At 44.6% G+C, this 6112-nt stretch overlaps 1 pseudogene; it reads right to left on the reverse strand.

Moving 5' to 3' along the window:
- LOC119279347 overlaps window positions 1–6112 on the reverse strand; it is a 54987-nt pseudogene that overhangs the window by 6487 nt on the left and 42388 nt on the right.

The raw sequence follows: 6112 nt of genomic DNA on the forward strand, positions 1-6112 counted from the left end.
GATGCGGCTATATCTCCCACGTGTTGAGGCACGACTTCGAGGCATAACCGCATTGTGGTTTTGTCGAAAGAAGGGTTATCTTCACACAATCCCATGTACAAGAACAAGGATAGATAAATAGCTGGCTTACAATTGCCACTTCACACAATGAACAAATAATTCATACATCATTCAGACACTAGTAGAAAAAGGACCTAATATGAGACACATTAGTGCCGGTTTGATTTTGAGCCGGCACTAATGTGTCCTTTAGTGCCGGTTCCAATGGCTAGCCGGCCGTTCTCATTAGTACCGGTTCGTGGCGAACCTTTAGCACCGGTTCATGCCACGATCCGGTACTAAAGAGAGTGGTGGTAGGGTGTTGTCTGTCTGGGGCCCCTCCAGCACCTTTAATACCGGTTTGTGGCACGAACCGGTACTAAAGGTCGACGTACATAAACCCTTCGTCCACCCGAGCCACTCTGTTCTTCCCCTTTTCCCCTTCTCCTCTCTGTTCTTCCCCTCTTCCTCTCAAGCTCCTCACAAATTTTGCCCAAAATTTGTCAAGATTTGAAGGCCCCCATCCATTCAAATGATTACAAAGGTTAGCAACTTTGTCCTTTCAACTCTCATTGCTAGATTAGCTCTTGCAATGCTTTGTGTAGTGATTAATTTGGGAGGAATTATATTTGCTAGTATTTTATTTATATGCAATCTGAGGTCAAAAATAACACTTAGTTTGCATATGTAGGTGTGGTTTACTTAGTGCCTTCTAAATCTCCATCGTAACCATTGTCGAACTCCCGCACTGTCCCGTCGCCGGCACCACCTTGTGGTGAGGCTCTTGTTCATGAATGTTTTACACATTACCAAATTGATGTTTGTGTGATTTGGATATATAGTTACTCGTATAATTATCTTACCCATATGTTGTTTGTTATACATAGTGCCATGGTTTTGATATCCGTCCCGGTCGGCCCTCGTCCTTGTTATGATTCGGATGTGGTATATTCTCTTTTAAAAATAGTTGTTGCATTTCGTGTTTATGACAAATTATGCCCATCAAGTTGACATAGATATTTTTCTCTAGGAGGTATGTGAACCGGAAATTCCAACCGACCCTATTGTCGAGAGGTTAAATTTAGTTGAAAGAGAAAATGAGTATTTGAAAGAAAAATTGAAAAGAATTGAGGGGGAGAAGATCGAATTGGAGTTGCATGTTGCCGATGTCGTCGATGACCACAAGATGAAGATGGAGAAAATGAGGTTGAAGATTAGAAAGATTAGAAAATATGCCATTGATAGTGTGGCTTGGTATCATTATGCTGTTGGATCAATTGTTACCTTAGTTGCGATCTTCATCGCATTTGTTGTTGCATTTAAATTCTTTAGCTAGAGAGTTATTTGTATGTTGCATTTAATTTAGTGTTGTATATGAACTTTATGTATGAACTTGTATTAATTTGGTCTATTCGGTGTTGTGTAATGAAGATGAGCCGACAATGGATGTATGATGACCGATGCTCTCCCGAGTTCATTAATGGCATGCATACTTTTCTGCGGGCCTCTGAGGCAAACAAGCAAGCGTATGGTTTTATGCCTTGTCCATGTGCTGGCTGTAAGAATGGTCACAGTTACTCTACGTCAAAAACCATTCACGTCCACCTATTTAAGTCTGGTTTCATGCCCCACTATAATGTTTGGACCAAGCACGGAGAAATAGGGGTTATGATGGAAGACAATGAAGAAGAAGAGGACGACGACGGCTATCCTGGCCATGGGTTCCCTGAATACGATGATACAACAATAGGGGAAGAAGCTGAGCCGGCAATGCGGGAAGAAGTTGAAGAAGAGGCATCAGATGAGCCCGCTGATGATCTAGGTCGGGCCATTGCCGATGCAAAGAGAAACTGCGCAAGTGATCTGGAGAGGACGAAGTTGCAGCGCATGTTATAGGATCACAAGAAATTGTTGTACCCGAATTGCGAAGCTGACAAAAAAAGTTGGGCACCACACTTGAATTGCTGCAATGGAAGGCAGAGAATGGTGTATCTGACAAGTGATTTGGAAAGTTGCTGGTAATGATAAAGAATATGCTTCCAAAGGACAACGAATTGCCCGAGAGTACGTATGAAGCAAAGAAGGTTGTTTGCCCTCTAGGGTTAGAGGTGCAAAAGATACATGCATGCCCTAATGACTGTATCCTCTACCGCGGTGAGTACGAGGATTTGAACGCTTGCCCGGTATGCGGTGCATTGCGTTATAAGATCAGTCGCGATGACCCTGGTGATGTCGAGGGCGAGCGCCCCAGGAAGAAGATTCCTGCCAAGGTGATGTGGTATGCTCCTATAATACCACGGTTGAAACGTTTGTTCCAAAACAAAGAGCATGCGAAGGCGATGCGGTGGCACGCAGAAGACCGTAAGAAAGACGAAAAGTTGAGAGTACCCGCTGACTATTCACAGTGGAGAAAAATCGAGAGAAAGTACTGGGAGGAGTTTGCAGGTGACCCAAGGAACGTATGGTTTGGTCTAAGCGCAGATGGCATTAATCCTTTTGGGGAGGAGAGCAGCAACCATAGCACGTGGCCTGTGACTCTATGTTTGTATAACCTTCCTCCTTGGTTGTGCATGAAGCGGAAGTTCATTATGATTCCAGTGCTCATCCAAGGCCCTAAGCAACCCGGCAACGACATTGATGTGTACCTAAGGCCATTAGTTGAAGAACTATTACAACTGTGGAATGGAACAGGTGTACATGCGTGGGATGAGCACGGACAGGAAGAATTTGACCTAAAGGCATTGCTGTTCGTGACCATCAATGATTGGCCTGCTCTCAGTAACCTTTCAGGACAGACAAACAAGGGATACCGCGGATGCACGCACTATTTGGATGATACCGATAGTATATATTTGGATAGTTGTAGGAAGAATGTGTACCTGGGACATCGTCAATTTCTTCCGACAAGGCATCCCGTAAGAAAGAAAGGCAAGCATTTCAAAGGTGAGGCAGATCACCGGACGAAGCCTCGCCACCGTACTGGTGCTGATGTACATGATATGGTCAAGGATTTGAAGGTAATCTTTGGAAAGGGTCCTGGCGGACAACCTGTTCCGAAGGACGCTGACGGACGCGCACCCATGTGGAAGAAGAAATCTATATTTTGGGACCTTCCATATTGGAAAGACCTAGAGGTCCGCTCCGCAATCGACGTGATGCACATGACGAAGAATCTTTGCGTGACCCTGCTTGGCTTTTTGGGCGTGTATGGGAAGACAAAAGATACACCAGAGGCACGGGAAGACCAGCAACGTATGCACGGAAAAGACGGCATACATCAGGGTCAAGCCAGCTACGCTCTTACCAAAGAAGAGAAGGAAATCTTCTTCGAATGCCTGCTCAGCATGAAGGTACCGTCTGGCTTCTCGTCGAATATAAAGGGAATAATAAATATGGCAGAGAAAAAGTTCCAGAACCTAAAGTCTCATGATTGCCACGTGATTATGACGCAACTCCTTCCGGTTGCATTGAGGGGGCTTCTACCGAAAACGTTCGATTAGCCATTGTGAAGCTATGTGCAGTCCTCAATGCAATCTCTCAGAAGGTAATCGATCCAAAAATCATACCAAGGTTACAGAATGATTTGGTGCAATGTCTTGTCAGTTTCGAGTTGGTGTTCCCACCATCCTTCTTCAACATCATGACGCACGTCCTAGTTCACCTTTGCGAAGAGATTAACATTTTGGGTCCTGTATTTCTACACAATATGTTCCCCCTTGAAAGGTTCATGGGAGTCTTGAAGAAATATGTTCATAACCGTGCTAGGCCAGAAGGAAGCATCTCGAAGGGCCATGAAAATGAGGAGGTCATTGAGTTTTGTATTGACTTTATTCCTGACCTTAAGCCGATTGGTGTTCCTGAATCGCGGTATAAGGGCAGACTGGAAGGAAAAGGCACGCTAGGAGGGCATCAAATAATATGTATGGACGGGCATTCTCTCACTGAAGCACACTACACAGTTCTACAGAATTCCGCCTTGGTGGCTCCATATATGGAGGAACACAAGAATTTTCTACAGTCCAAACACCCGAAGAAGTCTGACGACTGGATTACACGCGAACAAGCGAGGACTTTTGCCAGTTGGTTGCAGAAACGTGCCCTCAATGATGGTGATATTCAAAATGACTTGTACTCGCTGTCCCAGTTACCATCTTCGAATATAATGACTTTCAAAGGGTACCAGATAAATGGGAATACATTTTACATGATCGCCCAAGATAAGAAGAGCACCAACCAAAACAGTGGTGTCCGCTTTGATGCAATAACCAACACGGGAAAGGAAACATATTATGGTTACATAGAGGACATATGGGAACTTAACTATGGAGGTGATTTGAAGGTCCCTTTGTTTCGGTGCAAATGGGTCAATATGACACGAGGCGGGGTAACGGAAGACCCGCAGTACGGAATGACAACAGTGGATCTCAACAATCTTGCGTATGCAGACGAACCATTCGTCCTAGCCAATGATGTGGCGCGGGTTTTTTATGTGAAAGACATGTCTACCAAGCCGAGAAAAAGAAAAGATAAGGAAGCGAATGGATCATACGACGAGCCAAAGCACCACATAGTTCTTTCAGGAAAAAGAAACATCGTGGGATTGGATGACAAGACAGATATGTCAGAAGATTATGAAAAGTTTGATGAAATTGCTCCATTCACAGTGAATATTGACCCGAGCATCCAGTTAAATGATGAAGATTTTCCATGGCTACGGCGCAAAGGGACACACGCGAAGAAAAAGTTTCACACCCAAAGATCTAGGATGTGATCGGCTTCACTATCATCACTTTCTTCTGTGTTTCACACCCAGGAGGGAATGTCTGTAATAGTTAGGGTAGTTATGTGCTTTGGCATTTGAAACGCGAAGAAATTTTATGTGCAAACAAATTCTTTTCATGCATTTACTGATTTTTTTCCAGCTAAATGACCCTGAAATTGAAAAGCATTTCAAATAAACTCAGAAAAGGTTGAAAGTTGGCATGGTATCATAATTTCATACAAATAGCGTGTGCAAAAAAGTAGAGAGGGTTACGGCAAAAACTGGATGCAATTCATATACAAAATGGACAATCTCTTTCGAAGTATCAGTGTTTCCGACGAAAACTCAACTATTACAAAGGCATTTAATTATTTAAATAACCTAAGCATTACCAAATTGAATATAATGATAAAACACACTAATATTAAACATAAGAAAAAAGAATCACTGAAAAAACTTTTTTCAAAGTTAAGTTATTCACAAACTAGTGATTCACACAAATTTCAAATAATTCATAATTTAAACTATTCAAATTTGAAAACTACCGGCACTAACAGAAAGTTTGTAATTTTTTGTACCTAAAGCAAAAATATTCACAAAGAAACTCTAAATACAACAAAAAACAACTCAAAAATAAATAAAACAAAAATAAATAAAGCAAAAAAAATTAAGAAAATAAAAAAGCCTGCCTACTGGGCCAAAGCGGCCTGCATACGACTAGGAACACAACTTTTTGTTGGGACGGGATGCAGGCCCGCAAAGGCCCAGTAGGCCCACTAGGCAGAAGAGGACAGGTAGGCCCAGTAGGCCTGCTTAGAAGAGGAGCTCGAGAGAGCTACCGCACTGGGGCTTATAAACCAGTGCGGTAGCCCCTCGGCTAGCGAGGTGGGACTAAACTTGCGCACCGCCTGGAGCCAGCGCACCCCCTTTAGTACCGGGTCGTGGCTCCAACCGGTACTAAAGACCCCCCCCCTTTAGTACCGGTTGGAGCCACAACCCGGTACTAAAGGGGTGCGCTTCCCGCCGCTTGGCCTGGCCAAAACAGACCTTTAGTACCGGTTGGTGGCTCCAACCGGTACTAAAGGTCCATTCTATATATACACCAGTTGAAAAAAATCACTTTCCCTCTGTTTCTTCCCTCTGTTTCCTCCCTCCAACTCGCCGCCCTGCCCCGATCGATGCCGTCCCCGTCGACGTCGCCGCCCCCGCCCCTCGTCGCCGCCCCCGACCGTCACCGCCCCTCATTGCCGCCCTCGTCGACGTCGCCGCCCCGGCCGTCCCCATCCCCGTCGTCCCCGTCGCCGCGCCCCG

This window comes from Triticum dicoccoides, chromosome 3B (genome assembly GCF_002162155.2).
Source record: "Triticum dicoccoides isolate Atlit2015 ecotype Zavitan chromosome 3B, WEW_v2.0, whole genome shotgun sequence".
Taxonomy (NCBI): domain Eukaryota; kingdom Viridiplantae; phylum Streptophyta; class Magnoliopsida; order Poales; family Poaceae; genus Triticum; species Triticum dicoccoides.